The 13,079-nt window shown below is 44.0% G+C and overlaps 1 long non-coding RNA gene across 1 annotated transcript in view; it reads right to left on the reverse strand.

Annotated features, from left to right (window-relative positions):
• The window catches only part of LOC107314540 (uncharacterized), a 195,346-nt gene that overhangs the window by 179,846 nt on the left and 2,421 nt on the right, over positions 1-13,079 (reverse strand). The window lies entirely within an intron of this gene.

Below are 13,079 nucleotides of genomic sequence, written 5' to 3' on the forward strand. Positions count from 1 at the left end.
CAGACATTGCTGCCCCAGCCTCGGCAGGGACACCCAGCTTCCCAACCCTGCTCTCAGCCTTCAACTCAATCCTTTCCCTCTTCGTGCCAATGACACGCGGGGACAGCGGAGCACCTTCACATCTCATCCCCCTTCTATACCCCTCTTTGGATCCCCCACCCTTCCGTCCACTCCCAGCCATCCCCTCGGGTCTTTGAGTCATTCACAGCATGCCACTGAGCAAGTCAGGGGTGAGCCCACAGACCATGTGTGAGGCTCCAGCACCATGCACTCTGCCTATGGCTCTGCAAACACCGGCGAAGTTACACAAGGGAAATCTAAGGGTAATTAAAAGCATAATGTAAGGGGTTGTTTAGAAAAGGTGGTGGGGAGGAGAGAATAAAATTAAAATAAATAAAGGAGTGTTTTAACGAGTGCAGCAGTGAAAGCAGGATTAGAAGGGCCTGAATGGCATCTCTATTTCCCGTATGGAAAGGAGCACTGCCTGGTGCAACCAGAGCTGACAAAAAAAATTAGCTGGGCCTCAGGCTCAGAGAAACATTTGGCAAGAAAGGAAAGAAGGTAATTGCTGCAAATGGAGACTAATTCAGGAAGCAGCCAGCCCTACACAGGGCCGGTTCTTTTGCAGCTAGAGTGCTGCGGATGCTATGTGAAGTCTGGGCTGAAAAAAACACACTTACATCTTGGAAGAAAGGAAAAAAAAGACAGAAAATCAACAAATCTCTCCTTCCCATGGCTCACACATGTTCAGCACTTCTTTTCCTTCTTCTTGCTCCCAAAGGATGCCAGGGATCCTAACCAGCCTGGCCTTCTCCACTCTGTCTGATGGCACGGAGGGAGGTAGGCAGCAGCTCCCAGAGCGGGGGGCACATCCCTCTTTCTCCATTCCCCAGTAGAGGAGTTGGCTGGAAGGTGAGGCACGGGGCACGGAGGATGTGTTTACTCTCATAACACCCCTGCGAGGTGGGGAAGTCATAGTCTCATCTGACAGATGAGGAACAGAGGCAAAGTGAGATTAAAGGATTAGCCCAAGGTCACGCAGGAAAAGTTTGTAGCAGAAGTGGAAATTAAACCCAGGTCTCTTGGTCCAAAATCAGTGCCTTAAGCACAAGACCAGACTTTCCTAGAGCTGGTCAACCTTTTATATTTGATAGTTTGTTTTATTTTCAAACAGAAAAACAGTTTATTTTCTAAATACACATTTTCATAGAAAAGGGAGATGGAGGAGCTCATTTCCTGGAGGGAGGAGATGCTTAAGATCTTATTTATTTCTTTTTAACTTAACTTCTTTCAGGTTTTAGTGTTTCTGATGGGGAAAAAAAATCCTGCAGAAATTTCAAAGCACGGGAACGTTTCTTTTCATTCATAATTCATCATGGGAAATACTTTTCACTTGCCAGCCAGTTCTGCCCTGCCTCTCTTTGCTTTACAAAGGCATTTTTATTATTAATATTTTTTAGTAGTCTCTACTAGCTTAGAGAGCCTTCACCTTCTAAATGGAGGCCTTTGTTGGATGACAGTACCATCATTAAAAAGAAAAACAAGGAAGCACAGTCAACAGTTCCCTGCCTTGACCTATTGAAGCTGCAGGTCCAAACTCAAGTTAGACCTCAGCTGCTGTAGACTCTGCTTCTTCAGCTCCTGCCCAGGTGATTCTTGTCTGCTGCTGGCTGTGACACTGCCTGTTTTGTTCCATGCGCTGTGGCATCACATCCCATCCTTCCTGAAACATATCTTCCTTTTGGGTCTGGAAGCCCCTCTGTCATTCTCCCTTGTGTACATGGCAGCTGTGACCCATGGAGGTGCAACCTCACACGTTACCAACCAAGAGGCAGACAGTAGAAACAGGCAGGGAGCACAGACTTCTTTAAGGCAGAACCTCTCTCCAGTTAGACATGTGAATTCAGCCCTCACCGAGGCCCCTTGGAATTTACCATCACTGTCCAAAAATGGGAGGCTTTCGCCCCAAGACACGTAGCAGAGTAAGTCATACGAAGCAAATGCGATCAGAGGTTGGCATACTTAAAGGTGACTTAAGGATCCAGACACCCGATTCTCATGAAAATAAATGGGAAGCAGTAGGCAGAAAAGGGCTGGCTTATATTCATGCCAACCAAATGGTTAAAATTAGCCACGATCGGTAAAGAATTATGAAGAAAATGTGGAACACTTACATAAAAGCTGAGTTTTGCTCAGAAACAAAGATCTCTTTTCCTGTAATTGTGTTTAATGATCTTTGAAGTACAAGAGGACAATCCACAAGGATGACTACCACCATCACACATGTTCCTGTGACAATGTGGGAATTAGACTGAAACAAAGACTAATACTCTATCCTTACAAGGCAGCTTCACTCCCAGCTTGCTCCTCCCTTTACGTCAAGACTTACACAAGCAGAAATACTTCTTGTATCAACAAAGTTGAAGTACGCAGGCTGCTCCAAAAGTAATGCCTCCTATTTTATTATGTCGGCCTGTGATTTCAGAGATGGATGTTGGTGGTTATGACAGCAGAGGCTGAATCTTCCCACCAGTATTCCATTATGTTCTGTTGCTGTATTACAGATGGCAGCAGAGGGGCAGTCTGACAAAACGGTGCCTGATACGGAAGTGTGGATGAAGTAAAGGTGTGAAATTGAATTCTTTCATGCAGTAAAAATGGCACCCACTGACGTCAGCACTTGCTGAACATTAATGAAGACCAACCAGAGGGTGTGAGCACAATGAGGCAGTGGATGGTACATTTCAGCAGTGGCAACAAGAACAGTGTGGCACTTCCACTGGTGCAGATTTTTACCAGCGTGGCATGCAAGCTCTTGTTCATCACTGCATAGCTAACAGTGGGCTGAGGAAGGCTGACGTGCAAACAGAGCTCTGTTGGCTCTAACTCACCTTCAGGCACCAAAGCCTGCATTCTGAGCTCCAACAAACCCTACAGGTCCAGAGAGACAAGGTGGTGTTAATGTACCAGTCTTTACAGTATTTTGGAGGTCAGGTATAGATCTAAGACAGAAATCAAGTGAAACTTCTCAGGCCCGGAGTTGGTGTTACAAAGGATGAATGCAGTTTTCACTTCTTTGTCCCAACTTCTGGGTAAAATGAAGTGAATTCCTGGAAACTGAAGGGTTTAGACACTAGAGTTGTAGACTTGGAAAAATACTACTTCTGGCTATGATGATTTATTTATAGTCGCAATTAAGGACAAAAAGGCTCTTTTTGCCTTTTTGAGAGGGAGTATGAATTGGAAACAAGGCCAAGCCTAGAAACATAAGACTATGGGGATTCCCAGAGCAAAATGAATCAGGGGATGGAGTTGTTTTCTATTTATTTTTTTTCCAACATTGTTATCTCTTTATTGGCTTATCTGGCCCAGGACTTTGCAGCAAGTATACTTTCAAGCCCTCCCCCCAGGCTTTGGAGCTGGGCCAAAAACTGAAGTGAGTCTGGGGATGGATCTCAAGCTCGTGAGGATGGCTTGGGAGATTGCATGCTGAGAAAGGCTACTCCACACCTTACAGCTGGAGCCGCCCTCCTCTTGGCCACAAAACAGGTAGTGATAGCTTTGGGATGTGGCAGTGGATGGAAAGATCAGGGCCTGAAATCACCAACTGGCCTGGAGAATAAGAAAGTGTGAGAAGGCAAGAAGAAAGCCAGAAGTCCTTACATCAACAAAGAGAAGTAGATTGCACACGGCAGGATTCTCCCCATACAGGACTTTGATTTACAGTCTGCCAGGCTATATATTATTCCTGCTCCTAAAAGAGTGGGTGCGGTACAAACTCCCAGACAACCTTTTGAGCTGGAACTCTGTAGATGTCTCTTCATCTTTTAGATCCAGTTTCTGGCTCGGTAAATACCCTTGTTAAGTGAAAGATCTGGTTCCAGTTAACACAACATTGGATAACATAGGATGGGGGCACTGCAGGCTAATTCAGATGGCAAGACAATGTAAGGGAGGTGCTGCCCCAGTGGTTAACAGACCTTTTCTTTGCATAAACTAACAGCTTGAGGCTGTACAGGACCTTTGAGCACTACAGCCTCAAAAACATTCTCAGGAACCTTTTTTTTTTTTTTTTTCCTAGGAAAAGTTTTAGAAAAGCTATTTCAGCTTTACTAGAAGAGACACTGAAGTCACCTTTGCTTGTCTGTCCCTCTGTCTGGGCACTCAAACCTCACCTTCCTTCCCTGGACTGCTGTGAGAGCCCTAGACAGCCTGCTGGGTCATTATTATGTCCAAGTGTATTCAGCTAAAAGAATGCTACAGGTTCTCTGCTCAACCTGCATTCCCCATGTTTACTTACTACATTCCAGCCTGGAAGAGGCCACTACTCACTGTTTATATACACTTCCTCCAATCCAGGTTTTTCAATCTGTTATTATTGCTTGACTTCCACACAGTGACAGGGAGCTGCAAGGCACTATCTCCATGCTGTTTATGCAGCTGATCTCCTCCACCAGCAGCTGGAGCTCAGCAACTGCTCCCAAATAAAGCATTAACACCAACTCTGATCCAGCATTTCCTTGCACAGAAACCAACGTGGGCTCCACAGTTGTGCTGAGCTGAGCACAGGTGAAGTAAAGCCTTTTGGAACACAAAGGCGGCAGCAGTGCCTCTCTTTGGTAGTACACTGTGTGCACAGCTTCCTGTCATCAGGCAGGACAGCCAAGGGCTACCAAAGGCAACAGCACCAGTGTGTTCCTCTCACACCGAAACCTTTCAGAGAGGGGTGAGGTAAGGGGCTGCTTGTCAACTTTCCTCTCCAGGCTTCTGTGGAGTGAGCAGTACTCACCTGTGCCTCTGGTGATGTCTGGTGATTTTAAACTCCATGAGAGTTTAAAATCTGAGTGGCCATCTAGCAACAGGTATCATAAGAAGCATGGCTAAAAGCAGTTGCAGAGGGGTATTCAACCCAAACCGAGGATGAAGCAGGACCTGATGAACATTATCTTATAAGATTTAGAGAACTGGCTGAAACTATGAGGAATTATCTGTGCCTCCGTTGAGCATGATGCATAACAGAGAGAACAAAGCAAACTTCGTACCTCAATTAAGTAAGCTTTTGGAATTGCATAAGGAGTAAAAGTCAGGTTAGCAATCATTCCCAGAAAAAAAAAAAAAGATCTGCAACATAAATAATGAATAAATACCGCAAACATTCGTAAGCACAGAAGATAACAAAGCAAAGACTTCAGCTAATGTGGATTTAATCAGAAACAAACTGCATCCAACCAAGCTAATTTCCCTCTGTGACAGCCTCGTGGATAACAGAAAGGCCGTCAATGTTACGTGCCTTGACTTGTAAAGCTTCAGATGCATAACATCCTCAGAAGACATCAAATAAATGGTCTCAAATAAACCTTCACATAGCAGATGCAAAACTGACTGGTAATATAACACTTGGACACTAAACATCTATGGGTCACTGTCAGAATAGAGGGATTAACCCAGTGGAGTTGTATTGTGTTTGTTGTGAGTCCAGCTTTCTTCAAAGATTTCTCTAACAACACGGGCCATGAGATAGATCGCACGCTTGTAAAATATGCAGCTGCTATGAAGCTGAGAAGGGCTGCCTAAAGACAGGGTTAAACTCTAATCTTGGCAAAGTAGGGAAATTGTTTGGGAAAAAAAAAAATAAAAAATTGGAGCCCATTCAGTAGAGATAAGGATAGAGAAAAACTGACAACATCCCTCAGAAAAATATGGAGAGAGTTGAGATGGACTGCAAGCTGGACATGAGTCAACTCCAGTTTGTTGCTACAAATAAACGACACTGTCCTAGGCTGTACAAACATGAGATCAACCTGTAAACCACATGGAGCAACCCTTTTGCACTGCTCAGCATACAAAGCCTTAGCTGGAACAGCCCATCTAGTCTCAGGACACTGAACTTTAGAAAGGATGTGGACTGACTTGAAAATTTCTATCTGAAAGCTACAGGAGGGATCAAAGAAAACTCAGCCTGCAAGGAGAGCTTTGGACAAGCTGGGGTTGTTCATCATAAATTAGAAACTTGCCAGGAGGCAGGACACAGGAAGAGGCCCTAAATTTGTGAAGGGCTCTCCTACCTTTCTAACACTGGGACTGGACAACTTCTGTCTTGGAAACAGCAAGTGATTGGTGTGAGCTTGAGGAAGGCAGCTTGGTGGATTCCATGGTGTGAGTGGGAATGTGTGAGCTGGGACACTGCTCACAAAAAGCAGGAGCTAGTGCTACCCTTTGCCTTGCCAAGCCCATGCAGAAATCCCAATGGAAGGCAGGCTCTGCATCCTACGAGAGCAGCGTGGCCACAGTGCGTGAGACCCTGATTGGAAACAGGCCGCTCCTCACATCCCAGCTCTGCTCCTGGCGATGTGCGAGAGTTTCCTCATTCCTGGATGGTCTCCTCATCCCAGACGAGGGAGCTAATGTCTGGGGAAGACCTTTAGTATTCATTACAAAAATGTTTCCATCCCCTTGTTGGTCTCTTCTCACTTCACCAAAGCATACAGACAATAGTATGTATACTTCAAAAGCACCCACTGATTGTCCCCGACTGGCTCTGGCACTGCTTCTCAGATGCTTGACTCAGCTCCCATTGCCATCAATGGAAAAGGCTTCCACTGATGGAAAGCGGTCCACTGGCTTCAGTGGGACCTGAACAGAACCTCAGACAAAGCCATGACAATGACGTGCGAAGCCCACAGCTTCCATAAAAGTGACTCATTGGATTTAGGAGTAGGGGGAGAAACACAAGCGGAAGAACATTACACTGGACTGAAATCATGCACGGCAAGACTAAACTGCATTGCTCTGGGTTTAGGAGCAACCTCCCCTCCCCATACACCCTAAAGAGCAGTGGCTGCTCTCCTGGGGAAAGGATGAAATGCGGGTTTGGAGCATGCCATACTCCCAGCTGGAGGGAGAGAAGCGTCTCCAAGCACAGAGCAAGGGGTGTCTCCAGTGCTTGTAAAGCCTAGAGGAAGGTCCAGGCAATGAGAACAACAAGCAGCAACTAAAACCCTGTAGAATATGAAAGGCAGAAATAAGTAAAAGCAGATGGAGTTGTGCCACAGAGGGCTCTTCCCTCACATTCCCAGCATACCAGGAGCAGTCACCTCCCCTGCCCAGAACGGCTCTGTCCTCACTGAACTGGGCAACTCTGCTCTCAGCTCCGTCTGGCAGCCCCTGTCCACGGGGAATACTAAATTTCACAGCACTGACACACACGTTGCAGTAGAACTCTTAACCACCTCCCTCACCCCAAAGCAAAGCCAATGATGCTGAAGGCTCGGTGTGGATAATGCACAACACAGATATAAAAACAGACAGGTCAAAAACCATGGGAATTTCATGTTATGCCATGTTTTTTCAGGCAGGTCTAAACCTCATCACACACATCCTGCCATCAATTTAGATATTACTTAATGCAGAATTTTGCATGAATTCAGCTACACCAGGGCAAAAACCTATCTGAAAATGATGCATTTGGCCTGAGCTACTTCACGATTCACTCAAAGAATTGTGCAATGATTTAACTGATTTAACAAAACATCCGCTTAACAAATGCATCTTTGTATATAAGCCAACCCTAACTAGCGCCTGGTTTGGAATGGGAAGACATCTCTGTATGTTGCAAACCCTGGTGTGGTTCCACTATAAAGATGACACGGCAAGCACAGATCACATCTGTCCTCTCATTGAGATACTGGCGTTACTTCATCACGATGTGGAGCTGTATTGCTTTAAAAGTAGTGGCCCAAATACAGTGATGTGGGGGATTTTGCACCAATTCTCAGAAAGCAGGGACCAGTGGTTACATTAGAACCAAAACAGCCATGTAACAGTGGCACTGGATGATTCTGATTTCACTTGCTTTCTGGAAAATATTACATTCAAGCCAGGCCAATAAAGGCAATCCAGACCCAAGGCATTTTTATCATTCATTAAAAATGCCAAATTGTCTTTCCAGTTAATTTACTAATATAAAAAACAGCACATTTTCATTACTGACTAATTAGAAGAGGTCTTACTGGGTCTGTTCCTCAAGCCGTAAGCAGGAAACAAATAGAAACGTCTGGGGAACACCAACAAGGCCTTCACAAATTCAATATCTGCTGCCATCACAGAAGGTCTTCAGCTGCATGGGAAGCTTGGACTTATCTTGCTGGCAGTCTATGGAAGTCCATGAAGAAGCAAGTGCAATCTAATGTAATTTCATGCAAGTCTCTGGCTAGCTAGAAGCAGGGAAGCTGCGTAGACCACTGCACAGATCATTCACCAGTGTAGAACTTTCCCATCATCGTGATTTGGTACCAAAAGCAAGAAAAGTGCCCAGTGAGAACAAAGTGAAATAATAGAAATAATAGGAAGAAACTAATTCTTAAGGCTTGCAGATTAAACCTGCTTCCTCTCCACTATGCTAAATTCCTGCACATTTTAATAATCTGGTTTTCTGCTGCCAACACAAAGAAAAGGCAAAAAAGCAGATCATATGCAGGACAATTAATGTGATCATCATTCTGCTGATTCATGCATTACCATTCTATGGGTTGAGATGAAGAAATAAGACAGGATTTTAATTTAGCTGATCCAGAGCTGACCATTCTTTAAGGATGCCTGGATCAAGTTGCAGCACTACTGCATATGAGGGCATTCGAGACACTGTTGATTGACCTGCGCTCTGTCATGGAATAAAACTTTTGGTGGAGCTGAGGCATGTTGGGGTAGCTCTGCTAAGCTTTTAGCCCAAATATGAACAGCTACCTGCCTACCTGGCCAGCTGCAGCAGCAGCTTTACTGTAATCTAAGGCTATTGATACATGTGCTTTTTACCTCCACAGAAATAAAAGAAGACATGCTTGCATTAGTATCAATAAGCAAAAATGCATATGTCAGTCATAGGCATCACGATAAGCTGGGTTTCTGTGAGAAAACCAGCAAAGCATGACCAAGCAAGTGTAAAACAATCAAGGTGGTCCTCCAAAGCACAGGGCCAGAACTCAGCAACCACAGCCAAGAGACAGTAATTGCACCATAATGCACTGTCTGGATTGTTTTACTGAGATTAGGAAATAACATTCTGCTTAAAAATAAAGAGCTGGTCCACAAGGACACAATCACAGGTATGACATCACCGGTAACCCCCACAATGTGTGTGTTAGAGGGAGATGAGCTTCGCCATTTTTCATTTCATCTGCCACTTCAGGCAATAACTCATCTCTTAACTCTGGCTGAAAACTCACAATTTTACGGGAACCACAAATCAAGACACCGCATATTTTAAAGGCTGACAGAATTATTTTCTTAATAATATTTCTTCTTTGATTAACACGCCTTCTTTTGCAAAGAAAAGCGAAGAAAACTATCTTGTCCGATGTGAAACGGATAGGTAGTCACAAGGAGTACTACAATAATATTTGACAGTTGCAAGATTTTTGTGTGTGTTGTAAGAATAGTTGGAGAAAAGGAGGGGAAAAAAAAGAAAAAGAAACCAAAGAAATGTACAGTAAGCCATAGAAAACATGAGAAAAATGATGTTACAGAAAATACAAGTCAGAGGAAATATTTGAACAGCCAGAGAAATGTCATCACACAGTAATGGCAGCAGTCTACAACTGTTCACAGCACTGTTAAACCAGGAGGTGTAACAGTGACCCAGTTAGGCCAAATGACGATAGGAAACTGTACCTTGGATAGGCCCCATTAAAAATAGAGAGGTTTGTGTTGCATAGGACTATTCTGGAGTTCTTGAGCAGACAAGCAGTGAAACAGGCTGTTCCGGGCATCTGGGCTCCAAGTGACAGCGAACAACATGTGTTAGGAGGGTTGAAACAAAATTAGAATAAAAGGAAAGAAAATATATTTTAAAAATCCTTCTGGAAAAGCAGAGGTCTAGGCAAAGCTTTCCTATGTATCTGCCCATTCATGCAAATCAAGAGGAAGCCAGGATCTGTTCTATGGCTTCTTTAATCCAGTTTTATCTATCTGTATATCTGCCTCGCCCCAGAAACCTCATCTAGAAAAAGACAGGTAACCTCTTCAAAGCTATCTTTATGACACTTTTCAAGATTCTATAGCAAACTCAGGCTATACGGTACAACTAAATGGCAAGTAACATACTCTACATAAAAATACCTCCCTTCTGGAAATTGCATCCCTCTGCCAGAATACAAAAACACAAGTACTTTCAGAAAGCTCAGCACTCTCTGAGGCTGAATCAAGCCTAAACCACCCAGCCTGCAATTACAGGATTTCTGCCACTCCAGACTATGAGTGGCATTTGGAGCAGTCAGAGCAAAGCAGTTACCAGGAACATCCAGTAGGTGGGAAAGATCAGGAATGGCAGGTAGTTTTGGAAAGCTCCTTAGTGTATAGAGCTTGGAGAAGGATGAACACTGAAAGCAGACCTACAGCAGAAGCCAAACATCTGCCAGCCTGCAACACATTCCAGAATATCAGCTCCATCTCCTGTGTTGTTGCTGTGCAAGGACACCCAAGCCAAGAAGGTACCAACCACAATATTCACATGCTGCTGCGACAGCCAAAAGGAGACATGAAGCTCTGATGATGCTCGTCAATGAAGGGCATGAACCTTATCACAGAAGGGGCAAACGTGTGTAGGTTAGAAAGTTCTTAGCTACTCTTCCCTTCACAGTAGTGGCAGACTTATTAGCAATAGCAGTACTAGTCTATGGCTATCTGCAACACAACGCATGGACAGAAAGGCAGTGGGAGAGGATGTAACCTCTTATGTATACAGATCCATATAGTAAACCAGACTGAAGATGACATCTTCAGGGAGAAGACACTGGAGAGTATTACCATAGCAGGAAGTACAAAAGCCATGCAATATTTTCCTCATCACCACATTTTCCTCTCATCACATGCCATTGCAGTTACAGTTTTCACCACAGCAGAATTTCTAGCAAGTGTTGGTGGTGATGTAGACAGGAGTGTTACAGTCACACAGATTTACTTCCAGAGAAGCCAGTTCTCGTGCTGGAAAACCCTGTCCCATCCCACACACAGAAGCAGTTACAAATGTTCAGCATACATTCTAGTCTGGGACACAGCTGGGCACCAACAGGTGCAAAGGCACCAAATACCACCATGCACCAGCTTTGGTCTTTCCCATTCGTCTAGATCCCCATAACATATATCATGCTTTGAGATGCCTTATTCCTCCCAAAACACATCCCATTTTCTCCTTGGTTACCCACTGTGCTGATGCACACACCCTCTGCTTGGTTAGTCAAGGAACCACTTGGTTAAAGCAATGAACTGAAACACTTTGGCAACTTGTCTTCCTAAGCCAAGAGCCCTGGCTTGTAAAAGAAAACTAGCCCAGAACTTTGAAGACAAGCAGATATGTAAGAAAGATCACATCATTTCTTACCCAACCTTTCTCCTGGGATCAGAGAGTACAGTTGTGAAACATACAGAATTCTGTTTCCTTCTTTCCTTCCCTAAGTTTCTATCTCAGGGCTTAATTTTTATTGGATGGTGTTGCAAACAAGGCAGCGAGGGGGCTTCGGGAAACAGCTCTATCCCTGATCCTTCAAAAACAAGTCCAAACATTCTTCAGTCGGTCTTTGGAAATCATCTGAAGCAAAGGGGCCGACTCTGATGTGGACATGGTTAAAAGCTGCAAGAAGCTGCCTAGGCTGGAATGGCACCTACAGGCTTAGTGTATTTACATTAATCAAGATTCAATCAAAGGCTTATTGGCACTCTAGGTCTGCGTGCCTGCATTACAAATAGCAATAGAGATTTCTGGGATGGTTTAGTCAAGGCCTTAGCATAACTTGCAGCTACAGTACAAAAATACGTAAACCATATAAGGTTACATACTTCATTAAATGTTAGCAATATGCTTAAAACTAAAACTGTGGCATGCCCTTTATATACAATTTTGATTGTCTATAATCCGTGTCAACACAGCTGTGCTACAGACCTCCTAAGTCACAGTCAGCAAGTCCATCTGCTTCACTGAACTGTATCTAGTTTTCAAATAATGGCGATTCCTTTAACATTTTATGATTCCTGACTGTGAAAACTGCCTCTTGCGTGAGCCAGTGTCAAAATCTGACTAATGTTGCAAACTGTGTGGTGCAATGTGATTTTGTTGGCAGTTGGAGAAACATAAAAATGTTAAGATACTTCGCAAAAGTTTCAAAAAGGACTCACTGGATAAATCTTTTAATCTCAAGTAGCACGTACTTCATTACATCAGCATTTTTCAAGGAATGTTCCTATTGTCAATGAAAATTAGCTCCAAGAATTTGAAAGCATAAGGACTTAACAAGGGAACCCAAATCCCACAATTACGGCTTTTGTGTCAAGCATTCTGTAAAATACCAGACTTCTGGAAATCTGGCTCTTCCTCTTTACAAACACAAGCCTTTACTGCCCCAGTACGATCAAAGCAGATCATCTTTACAGGAAGACTGTTGATAGCTCTCAAACAAATGCCATCATGCCTGTCTGTTTTGCCCTGTACTGAGGAAACTTCAATGGAAGAAGGACAGAATAACATCCCAACACCGGTGACAGGACTAAAATGAGAAGTAACGGCCTCAGGTTGCACCAGAGAAAGTTCAGGTTGCATATTAGGAAACATTTCTTCTCAGAAAGAGCGGTGAGGCAGTGGCACAGGCTGCCCAGGGAGGTGGTGGAGTCACTGTCCTTGGAGGTGTTCAGTAACTGTGGAGATGTGGTACTGAAGGATGCGGTCAGTGGGCACAGTGTGGATGGAGCGGGGACTGGATTTGGTGATCTTAAGGGACTTTTCCAATCTTAATGATTCTGTGATCTGCGACCCTATGCCTAAGGCTTGGGACCTGAACTCCCACAATATTCTCCCTATGTAACCTACAACAATAAAAGTTTATAATACCGCTCAGTTGCTTTGCATTTTCCTCAACAATAGTCACTATTCAACTTTCTAAGGAGATTTAACTGTATGAAAACTTTGAAGAGCTGATGATAAGTTGTTTCTGATTAGAAGGCACACAAGCATCAGTTTCATATATGAAACATTTTTTCCTGACTTAGTGACTGAAAAGCACACTGGCCAACTTCCCAACACCACCTTTGACTTC

This window comes from Coturnix japonica, chromosome 5, assembly GCF_054131305.1.
Source record: "Coturnix japonica strain WE chromosome 5, WE-NBRP24, whole genome shotgun sequence".
NCBI lineage: Eukaryota > Metazoa > Chordata > Aves > Galliformes > Phasianidae > Coturnix > Coturnix japonica.